A 12,938-nucleotide genomic window follows, 5' to 3' on the forward strand; every position below is an offset into this window, starting at 1 on the left:
AACCTTCTAATTAAAACGCAACATGTAATGTGTGCATTATAAAATCTATATAACCTAAATAACATTTTTTGTTTTTGTTTTTTAATATTTTTTTGTGTTTTGGTTTTATTAAAGGAAAATCATCCTAATTCTACATGAATCTTAAAGAAACAAAAATACGTTGCTTCAAATGTGAAATGAGTATAAACCTAAATATCTAATATGATGCATGATATGTGATGAGCAAATAATAACACGCTAAAATAAAAATCCATCCATGTAAATCAATGGCATTTTAATATGAATCAATGATGTAAAGAAATTCATGAATTTCGCCATAAAAAGTTGAAATAATCAAAAATCTAACCTGACGTCTCGCGGGTCAATATTTTTGATTATCATAACTTAATATGACAAATTTCCTAACGATAAAAATAAATCAAAACAAATCAAGTTAGAATATATAAAAAAACATGAAATCAAATATCTAGAAAATCACCTAGTCCAACTCACGGTTGGCTTGAGGAATGGCGAGGAGCAGCTGGTGGTTCGGTGATGGGTTGCCGTTCGGAACAAGGGCTGTCCGTTGGAGCTCCGGCGAGGTTCGGCAGTAACCAGACCTGCAGCAAAACAGAGGAGGCAGCAGATGGCTCTGTTCGGGCGTACAGCAGCAAGCAGAGGAGCAGCAACGTCGGGTGCAGGGACGTCGGGCTACTGGGACTGATTCGGGTTGAGGCAGAGCACCAGTGGAGAGCTCCCGGAGGTACGGTGATGGTCCGGCAGAGGTGGCGTCTCACGGGTGTGTGGCAGCTCGATTCCGACGTCGCGGGTCAGCAGTGGAACTCGGAGCAGGAGCGGCGGGCTTCGGAGCTCCGGCGTCGCGCTGGGCAGCAGCAGGTCGCGATGGCCGGCGCGGGTTCTGGTGGTGCTCAGCGACGACAAAGGGGAATCGTCGGGCACCGGGTCGAGCAAAGGTGAGGCGGCGTCGGGGCAGAGCAGCGCAGGAGGTCTGGGCGCTGCAGAGGCGGGCGCAGGTGGTGTAGATCTGGTTCGAGCTACTGCGGTCAGGAGCGGCACAGCTTCAGCAAACGTCGGCGAGGGGCTGGGTAGATCACGAACAGAGAGGTCGTCAGGGAAGCTCGGAGCCGGCGCAGTGCAGACGTTGGACAGATTTGGCTCGGGTCCGATCGTGGGCGTCACACGGTGAGGAGAGGCAGCAAGGCGAAATCACGGACGACGCCGCACAGCGACCGGTGCAGCAAAAAACTCGAACGGCTGCGAAGTGGAGTGACTGCGGAGCCGAAAGGGAAGAAGATGAACAGGATTTCTCCTTTTTTCTGCCCGCACGTCTTTGTCTTCTCTGTTCCTTTTGCAGAAGCAAAAGCTTCTTTTTTGCTGTTTGACTTTTCTTTTTCACTCTTCTGCTTTTCTTGTTCTCCTCTCGAAGACCTACGGACGGCTTCTTCTCTTTCTTCCTTTTCTTCTTTTTCTTACTTTTCTCCCTCACCTGACACTCTCTCTCACTTGTCTCTCTCACTCTCTTCCGAAAACCTCCCCCCCTTCACTTTCTGCGACTGTACTTTTTCTCTCTTTCTCTTCAGTTTGCTATTTTTTCTTGGACGAACAATGAAGAGAAGCCCCCACCTCGCTCGGTTCTGAAGCCTCGCATTTTATAGCGAAAGTGCTCAAAGTTGTTGAAGATTTGCAAATATTTGCTCAACCATCCAACAGTAAAAAGGCTCCAAAATCATACAATCGAAATTTTTTTTAAAATTTTGAAATGAAGATATGCGTTCAACAAGAAAAACACTTCATTATTTCTTTTGAAATCTCCCTCCACAAACCCAAATGTTTTATTTTATTTATTATCCTCCATTTTATTATATATAAAAAATAAAATAATAAAAATCCTAAATTAGGTGTCAACAATGGCTCACATGTCAAAGAGAACATAACATCAGATTGATTGTAACGGTTCTTCCACCTCATGGAATTTAACCTCATGATTAAGGTCACTTTGACCTCGCCTCCGTGCAAAGAGATCCTGTGGAGAATGACAGCAAGAGGGGAAACGTCCGCGTCCTTTCCTCCGTCTGCCGAATGGTCGTGTCGCGTCTTCGGAATATTCAATTCTTTTCAAACAGGACAGAAACCAGCAGACATGCATCGATTAAAAAACCGAAATATGAATAAAGATAAATCCCATCCCCTCCTCATTAACCGCCAACTAGTCAAACTGTTTCCGACTACCAGCATTCTCACCCGTTTTCTTTCCATTTCCATCTGGGAACTGGAACTGGAAGTGGAGGTCTCGTTTGTTTTGGTAACTCCTACGTTGAGTACGGAGCACAGCATTTGCTGGTTTTTTTGCCATTTGCTCGAGCTCCAAGGCCTCTCTCTTCCTCATACCCAGAATAGGTCCGAGCTCCAGAGTTTTCTTGCCATTAGTTCCTGGGGAGGCCGAGGTTCTTGATCATGGCGGGCAAGAACTCGTTCGTTTTCTTGATTTTCATGGGTTGAGCTGCTTCGGTTTGGTGTGGCTCGCCGAGTCAAGGCTGCCCCAAGCGGAAGGTACGAGTTAACCTTTTTTTTTTCTTTTCCTGTGTACGGTGTAAGTACGGGTTTGGATGCTGAGAAATTGTGGGAGAGTTGCGAGCTTTTGCTCTCTTGAAATCCGGGTTTCGGTTGGTTCACGTTCCTGAGAGTAGGTGGGGTTAGCTTGTTGCGCTCTGTTTCTCCGTTCTGTATAATATTTCCTTTTAATGACTGTGTCGGAGCTGACCGGGAGATGGGGAAAATTAGTGTAAGATTCATATGAGAATCTCTCTACCCAACGTTTTCGAATTTTCTAGACTTTAATGGGTGTAATTTTGGTATTCTGATTGTTAAGTAGAGATGGGAGTTTCAGTTTCTATAGCCAGGAAGAACGGAAGATAGGAGGTACTTTCTATTTTATATTATTCGGTCAGATAATGGGACTCCTAAGTTAATATTTCCAATTTGGATAAGGCAATTTTAGTTTATCCTTTAGTGGATTTGCCCGATGCCTATATTAGGTATATTATTGAATGCCACAGGCTTTAAGGATGGATAAGTTCTCTTTTGGGCTCGTGGAACTGGTACTAGCATTGGAAACTTGTTGGTTGACCTAATCAGTAACAATTTTTGGGTAGCTTTTCTTGCTGGTCTGTGCAGCGGTCTTGAGTGTCCTTGAGAATGTTATGACAACTCTAAAATAGAAGTCCACTGTGGTGGAGTGAAGAACTCTTGTCGTTGCCGTTATGCTGGTTACCTCTTGTACACAGTTGGACATGCTTCATCATGACTCTCCAGTGTTGGTTCAGGCCTAGCTGAGGCTGATTCTATAGCCCTGAATAAACTTTTCTGTCGAACGCACCATAATGAGCAACATTGTGGCTATCTTGGTAGATTGACCTTGTAGAGCTGGAGAGGGATGGCCTTGGCAAATATATAGAAAAGCAGTTCTTTTGATAGATTGTGTTGCAGAAACACCACACCTGCAGTTTTACTTGCCTTGCAAGCACTGTATAATTAAAGGCGACATTACACACCTCCATTTTTCTGATTATGATGCATCAGATGTAGCTTTACCCCTCCCGCCTGAAGCCACAATATTACAGAATAGTAATAGGTTGTCTCCGGAGTTGAATCATTTGACAGAAAAGAGTCATACTGACCTTAATAAATACTTGACATTTACAGCAGGGGCTTTGGTCTGAACTTCTGGACTACGGTAACTCATTTTGTGTTTCTTTTTTTTCTCATGTTCTTTTCCATAATCACAAAACCGAGAGAAAATGGATGCAGTAATCGTCTACTAAAGCATTAACTTTCTTTGGCAAAGCAACTACATCCTTCATTACTAGTCAATTTCCTCTCATTGACAATCGTAACTTATACCTTTCACTTCTCTAATGGTGCTTTCTTTTCTATTCATGCAATTTAGTTGATGCTCTCCGCGAGATCACGAGCACAATGGGGTCGACATACTGGGATTTTGATGGTGACGACTGTGAAATACGAAGGGTTGGGTTAGCACTGCAGCCAACAGCAAAAGCTGAGAGTGGCATTGGTTGTGATTGCAACATTGGGAACGATACCTTCTGCCACGTCAAAAGGATGTATAAGTCCCTCATCGAATCACTGAAGCTTCTTCATTGATTACCATCTCAATGCTCCACCACCAGTCTGCATTGCTTCATACTTCTGTTTTTTGCCCCAATCTTTGTGAATTATAATGAAATCATACATTATATCGTTTACCTGTCTTTTCATAATATAACGGTTGAAATAAGATTGATGTAGTTCATTAAAATAAGATCATTATTCTGCTCTTAGACAAACACATTTTAGTTTTTTTTATCATCAAATGTCTCTTGCAACTATTAGAGCTGTACTTGATATTGAGCTGTTTCTGAAAGAAGCAACGTAAATTTTTTTGTCTTGACAGGTTGTTCTCGAAAGTGTGAAATCACCCTCATAAGTCCAATTAAGAGAAGATATAATTGCCATTCAAAATTTGATAACATTCACCATTTTCCCCAGACATTTGCTTTAACAAACCACAAAACACAATGTCTTCCGATATGTATTTCCAGAAAAGAAAAAAGGTTGTTAAAATGCAAAATTTGGTGGCATCAGTGAAGAAGAGGGATATATCAGTATTTATCTTTGTGCTTATTTATGCTGTTTCCAGAAGATGTAAATTGGTCTCTTCAGTATATATATATATATATTGGCAAGTGGATCCGCAATTTTATCCGCAATTTTCAACATTGACATGTCAAGTGGATCCACCACACTACTGCCCCGAGGCGAAAAATATTTTAAATATTGGCATCTCATGGGTTAAATTTTGAGGATTTTTTGTGGTACTATAGTATCGGCAATGTTCACATTTATGTATCAATTAGAAATCAAAAGGCTACTTGGAGGAAATTAACCAGAGATGGGAGAGAGCATTGCCCTTTTCGTAGGCAAACAATGCGTTTGCTCTCTTTTTAAGTATAATTACACAAAAATTCTTAATTCCATTGTACGAATGCTAATTCAATTCTAAACCTTTCAATTTATTCATAAATATTTTGATAATTTACTAATACAGTATTCCCCGTTAATTTTGGCCAAAAATCGTGACATGGACGCTAGCTATTCTGTGATACGACTAACACTGACCTTGACACTTTTTGCAATTTTTAAATAATTTTGCTTATTTTTTTCTAAATAATTTATATTTTCCATTTTTCTTTCTTTTCTTTTCTTCTTTACTAGGGACTTGTGAGGGCATTATGGCCCTCGCCTATGGCCGGCAACCTTCGTGGCCACCATCGAGGCCTTGAACTAGTAGAGAGAAATAAGAAAAAAGAAAAAAAATCTAAAATCTAAAAATTAAACATTTGCAAAAATTCTCTACTTCAGCAATTTCCAATCAAAATTAATTGGAATGACTATATTGACAAATTGTTTACAAGTTTCGGATTAAATTAACCAAATTAAAAGTTTAGGACGAATTGATATCCGTACCAATAAAAAATAATAATCTATATAAATTTCCCTTGTACAGTTAATGTTGAATTGGTTTTCCAAAATCATGGCACGATTGATTTCCTGATATGCATACGTGAGACGCGCGGTATGAAAGCATGGTAAAAGAGAGCTTCGTTCCAACTTTTCGATGCCACGCCTTTTCAGTTCCTGTGACAAAACAAAGTTCCATAAGGTTATCATTGTATAAGCCCGAAATTGTAAAGGGTTGCTCAAATGGGAATTAATCCGGAGCTCAAAACTTTCGGACACTGCATTACTATGAAAAGAATGATATTATTACCTGCCTTCAATTCTTGCATACTTAACGAAACTACCAAATAAGATCAAGAGGTACGTGCACAATTTTGTAACGCCGTCATTGATTTATATAGTAGATTAACTTCAAATGTTGTATCATTTCTTACACATCCATTATCATTTGACATTAAATAATAAAAAAATAGGAAGGTAACATAGATTATGAATGTTGAAGATAAATAACATGTCTAGAGACGTTGGAATATATCATCTTTTAGAATCTTGTGAAATCATTATCAATTATTTTTTATAAAAAAACAAGATAAGGTAAATGTGTGCTTAGTTTTTTTTTTTTTTTGGGTCAACAAATTTGTGGTTAGTTGACTATAAAATATTTTAATAGGAACCACTAGAGGTTCGGTAGGTGGTTTTTAGGTCCATCATTCTGGTGCTACAAATTTGTTCTTTAATCAAGTTTGCGCATGAGCGATAACAATATTTATAACCTACCAATTAAAAAACCGGTTGGAAGAAATTGTATTGAGTTGAGGATGGATGAATAAAGCCAAGCTAAAAGTCAAGATTCTTAATGCCATAAAAGAATTCTATTGATAACAATATTTATAACCTACCAATTAAAAAACCGGTTGGAAGAAATTTCATTGAGTTGAGGATGGATGAATAAAACCAAGCTAAAAGTCAAGATTCTTAATGCCATAAAAGAACTACAATAGAAGGTTTTGCTATTTGAAATGTTAAATGAGAACTATTGTCACGGAAGACTTGCGAATGAGAGGACCTATAAAAAGACTAGCGGTGCAAGATGCTCTTATATGGATAAGATCAACACAAACGAATGTAAAAGTGAGACTTCTTGGGGTGAACTAAGTCACGTGAATCTTTCTTGGTTCATGAAAGCCGGGCATCACATGAGAAATGTCCATATTTAATCCAAAAAAAATTTTGAAAACGTTATAAACTTATTATACTTTGGTTAATTCAGTCATAAATCTTTTATTTTTTACCAATCAAATTTTTTAACATTTTTTTTTATTTTGCCAATTGAATCCATCCAATCAATTTAGTCGAAAATCGCTGACATAATTGGTGGCTAGCGAGAGTCGCTGGCCAACTCTCATCGTCACTAGGCAAGGGCCACAACTGACGAGGGTCGGCCAGCGACCCTTGCCAGACTTGTTAGAAAAAAAAGGAAACAAAAGAGAGAAAATTTAAAATTTAAATTATTTTAAATATATATAAAAAAAATTGTCTACATCAGCACTAGCCATTTTACATGATACCACCATTATTCACGTCAGTAATTTCAGTTCAAATTACCCAAATGAACTCAATTGGCAAAATATAAAAAATGCTTATAATTGAATTGGCACAATTAAGAATTTTAGGATTGTATTGGTCAAATGCAAAAAAATTAGGACTTTTTATCCAATTTAATCGTAAGACTATTCTATGCAATGCATTGAAAGTAATTAGGTGACTTTTTTTTTTTTTTTGTCGAAGGAAGTATTCATTACTAAAGCATTGCTGAAACGCAACTAAGTTCAAAATCAGTACATAATACAAACCATAGTAGGTGGGGGGATTATGCAGCCAACCATTAGGGAGAAGGTTTTCCCAATGGGCTTTTGCGGTCCAATCCGCCGGCTTGTTCGCTTCCTTGGGCACATAGGACACTGAGACTTCCGCAAGTTGGGCCAGCAAAACCCTACAGTCCTTCAAAATTGCTTCCACAGTCCACGGGCCTGGAACTTGGCCCGTTAAACTCTCCACGAGTGACAAGCAATCTGTCTCCACTTCCATCGCCAAGTACAGGCCAGTTGAAGCCGAAGTCTTCCTCTGCTTTGTCTCCAGAAGTCGCGAGAAAACCGCACGAAGTGTTGAGACTTCAATTTCTAGGGCAGAATCACCATGGTTCTTCAAAGCAAAGCCATTGGTGATGATGCATTCGACGTTTCGACAGATCCCAACCACGGCTCCCTCCGAGGTTGATCTGATTTTTGAAGCATTCATGACCAATTTCATCTTCTTGGTTAAATGAGATGGACGAGTACGTCCACCAAGGTTGCGTATGTGGCGATCCGGTAAGTCCATATAGAACAACCTTTTATCCTACATAGCGTTTAGGGGGCAACGATAAGTTCAATAGGATTTCCCCTATTTGAGGGGAAAAAAAATGAACGCAGCCAACAAAGTGTTGTCCGTATGCACGAGTAGAGTCGGGTTAGGAACAATGAATCTCTTATGATAAACAAATCTACTTTGCAAATCTGTTATTACAAGTAGTTATTACAAAGGATTGGACGAACAACACTATAAATAACTTCAATCCTTGATGCAGATATTTTATAGTTGATTCTCATCGTTTAGAGACTTTTCATCATAAATTATTTGCTTGCCAACCTTTGGAGAGTGACACCTAGGCCTGGCTTGGAGAGGGCCATCCTCGTCGAATTGGGCTTTCTTGGGTAGCAATCATTCACTAAATCAGGTGACCGCAAGGGTTGCCCTACGATTCGAAACTAATGATTTAAACTCCTAGAGTTTCAAAATAATATATAGGATCGTATGTTTTGTTTTTTGTCATCCACAATACTGTCGTAACAAGCCAATTAAAAAAAACTAGCTCGAGGAGCCGTGTAAGCACTATCTATGCACGTCTCTGATCTTGATCCGCAATAATTCAATAATTCTGGTCCTTAAATGCTAAATTCTCCCAAAATTTAAGCACAATTCAATTCACCATTGAGAAAACATGCTTTGCTCATAATGAAAACGTGATTGGGTCAAATTATATTCAAAGGCCAGGAGTGTCACTATCGAAACTTTGCAATCTGGCAAAGGCATGTGCATCGGGCTATGCGCAGTGTTTGCTTTTGGTTCACCCTTCTCTCCGATGTGTCCACCATGAGAGTTCAACTCCATTGTAATTTCATCAAGACCTATAAGAATCGATCGGATCGTGCAAGAAAAATGCGCGATGCATCCCTTTGCGAGCAACGTAAACTTTGTGCATTCTAGAAGATGAGCAGATGAAACAACTTGTGTTTTTTGGGATTGAGGGGCGTCTAGTGATCAGAGGGGAGAAATTACTTGTCAAGATAGAATGAGTTCAACTATCCATCATTATGCTTCTTAAGCTTTGACCGTGGCATGCCTCGACAATTGTAGTTCGGATGCTCTAGAAAACTTCCTTGTATCGTGTCTTCTGTCCGTTGAAATTTTGATTTTGTTGTTTTTGTTGTTTTTTTTTTTTTTTCATTTTGGAAGTTCCTTACGTTAATGCCTTGAAAATGATACAAATAGTTCCTGAACTTTAACACGATATGCAATATCGTCTCTAGACTTTGAATTTGCTCCACGTGGTCCCTAAACTATTTACAAATGTTCGATATAGCTTTTTCTGTTTGCTTAAACGACAAACATATCTGACTTCTACTACATTGACCCTATTGGGGAGAACTTGGGGACACAATTCACCAAGGCCAAACGCAATCCATGATCAATTTCTCCCCCGATAATAAATCAATTTAAAATCTCGTAACCCCAGTAACAACCAGCAATGTATAGCCTCACAATATGCAAATATAATGCCGAAATGATAAGTAGACAAAACAAATAACGACACCAAGGATTTAACATGGAAAACTTGATATGGGAAAAACCATGGACTGCCCAAAAACATCCACTAATCACCAAGAATAGAAGGATACACAAAGTATTCTTCTCTAGTCACATACTAGAGACTCAACATCAACATTACAATCATCTTTTTCTTATCACATAGGTAAACAAACAAGTTTGGAGCAAGAAAACCTTAACCGCAACTGGAGAATTCGAAGATGGTTCTCGACAAACAAAAACAATCAACTTGTAGCCCTCGGTCTCACAAACAACATACTGAAATTTGAGTCGATTCCGTTAATATTTGGCTTTCTAATCGGAGTTGCAAAGTTATAGCCATCTTCCTTTCTTCTCTTCTCCCTTGTATCTGTAGTTTTTTTTTTTTTTCCGTTTTCTCTCTCCTCTTCATTTTTTGGACGCACACACAGACGACCCCACTTCCACTTCTTTTTGTTTTTTTTTTAATTTTTATTTACTGCTAGCTGGGCCCCACATGAAAGTGGACCCAGCCAATGGACCCAACATTCTCCCGACTCTAGCATCAGTCTTGTTTGAATTCCACCTAATCGACTTAGCATTAAGTGTGTTTCTAATAGTCACACTATTCTAGAAACATTCCTAGACTAATCACCAAGGAATTGGCCGAGGTGGAAATACAAGGGGGACTCAAAACAATTTGACAGATGTGAGCCGGCGAATTCGAGTATTCCTTCTTGAGATAATTTCTAGGGATTAAGCGCTAAGAAACTAAATCTCTCTTCATCTCGACAGGGATGGGCTGCATTTCGCTAGGTCAGGAAAAAGGTGAACTTAGTATGGTGCAAGAAAAAATACCTCAACGCATACAACAGAACGGAGACAAGGAAAAATGACAAACAGAACTTCATTACCCCCATCTCTCTTCATTGACTTCACTAATGCTTTAGAATCCTTGCAATATGAATGGGACTAGTTAGGCCATGAAATGTCAAAACTCGAAATATCCTTTGCTTTGACCAAAAATTAGAAGCGAGGACTAGGCAAATTGGTCGTAAGACCAGGAACCGAACCGAACCATCGATCTGGTCTGATTTTGGTCTCGTCCAATGGAAATGATCATTTATATTATCCCACTACTTCTTTTCCATTCCTTTTTTCCCCTCTACTTAGACCAAACCGAGATAGTGTTTACTTCGCATTTTACTTCTTTTTTTTTTAGGAAGAAATAATAAAATAAAAAAGTATATTCAATTAGTCCAACCTGGTCTGGTTCTCCACCGGACCACTTAAACACCAGTTCCACTTTTAGGAACAGGGAACTAGATCGACACTTTCGAAAATTGGACCAAACCGGTCAGTCCAAGTGGCCCCTAGTTTGGGCGATACGTTTTGCATAACCTAGTCTTAACAAATAGCATTGCGAATCTGTCCACCTGCAAGCAGAAAATTCATGATTTAAGGAACAATCTTTGAATATGGTATTAGGATCAACTGTAAAACTTTTGACTTAAAGAAGAGAAAATGGTGCTAGTGGCTCTCCTTGTCCACATGGCCAATTGACCAAATCGTGTCCACACACCCTTAGAAAATCTAATCTAAAAGTTTAAACTGATAGATAAAGCATTTGTGACATCTAGTCAAGTGATGTGGAATAATATTTAATACAAGCATCTTGATATTTCAATTTCTTTGGATTGAGGTTTTAACATCCAAAGTTCCATATTGAATATGAAAGGCTTGTGATATTATTCAAAAATGGTGGCCTAGTCAAAATTCCATCTCTTTAGGTTTTTCTTTTCAAGACTTGATGTGTGAAATGATTCGGATCATGACAGAGCAATTTTCTTCTAGTAAAGACGTGTGATTTGGTGATGGCATACTGTGAACTGATGTGACAAAGACAAGAAAGGAGGGGGAAACAGCACTCTCAAATTCACATTGATGCACCATCACTCCCTCTATCTCTCATGGTGACCGAGTGAACGCTCTTTTAATTTTCAACTATATTATCCGAGTTTGATAAAATTATCATGCCTTGGATCTTATACCCTAGTTTATCCAAGCTTATTCGATTTAAAGCGTATCGCCAAGCATTATATAGGCGAACTTATGTCCCACTACCTTAGAGGCATCTTTGATGTGGAGGAGCAAACCAAATCGAATGGTCTACATCTATATTCGTCTTCATTTGTTCAAACCAAACCCCATTTTATCACATGACGTAATTAAAATAGAATTTGCTTTGATCTGGATTGCTACTTTTTACGTCTTATATTAATGCAAATTTGACTTTTGGCTCTTACCTAGGGACTCCATATGATGGTCGTAAAGTAGATCTTTGCGTCATGTACATACGTACTCATTATTTGCTTGTGCGTGCCACGCAAGGGTCAACCCAAGTTGTGCACATCGCAGCCGAGATTATGAGAGCTGATATTATGAAAATTTTCAAATTAGTACATATGTAATAAATTTAATTTAAATTAATATTTTAACCATAAAAAATCTCAAATTTAAATACCCGTGACAAATTTATAATATGTTAGTTTCCTTTAAATTTTACTATCAAATTGCTGAATTAGATAACACGTGACAATTGACGGGTATATCAATTTGGTGTTTTACCTTTTCTTTATCACAAGTATACTAGTTTGTGGTTTTTTATACTATTAATCTAATTTAATTGAAACTAACAGAGATTAAATTTGTTACAAATGTATCAATTTTGTGTTTTTGATAGTAAAAAAATTAATGTAGGGTAAATTTATCTTAGGTATACCGATTTAGGGTTTTTCATTGTATGAACCCAAATAATTACCAAATTAGTCATAAACCAAATGATAATCTAGTTTTAAACTTTCCAATTTCATCATCATAGATCTAAACCTCTACGTGAATATTCCAAGATGGTTTTCCTGGCCAATCGTCATAGGAAATTAATGAAATAGTATCCAATTATCACCAACTGCTTTATGTGGCATACTAACACAAGCAACTCTACTCGAAAGAACATCCTACATGGATCGCTACCTTAGCTATTTCCAGTTGAAATTGGCCAGAAAGGATTTTATTGGAATTTCACACAAAAATTTAGGACCACATATGCAAAATTGAAAGTTTATAATTAATTTGGTATTATGTATAATAAGTTTATGATCCAATTGGAATTTTCATACTTTATGTTAGGAGGAAGTTAGTATGTGATTTCGCTTGCTTACCCTATTACTCTCGGTGTCTGTCAATATCTAAAAGCAATTCAAGTATGTCTAGCTAAATCTAATTTGGTTGTCCATATTGAAATCCATAAGTATGGCTTAATGTCTACATCCTTGCAATTTATCCTATTCTTTATTTTAATGACAATTCACCGACTCCAATGAACTTCACTGGAAAAATAAAAGAAAATTCAGAGGTTTTGACGGATAACTCCCTTATAAATTTGAAAAATCAAGAGTTCATCTACCGAATTCGCATTTGAATAATTAAGAATAAAAGAAAAAAATTGAAAAAACAAAAAAATATATATGCACGAC

This window comes from Rutidosis leptorrhynchoides, unplaced genomic scaffold, assembly GCF_046630445.1.
Source record: "Rutidosis leptorrhynchoides isolate AG116_Rl617_1_P2 unplaced genomic scaffold, CSIRO_AGI_Rlap_v1 contig145, whole genome shotgun sequence".
In the NCBI taxonomy this organism is placed as follows: domain Eukaryota; kingdom Viridiplantae; phylum Streptophyta; class Magnoliopsida; order Asterales; family Asteraceae; genus Rutidosis; species Rutidosis leptorrhynchoides.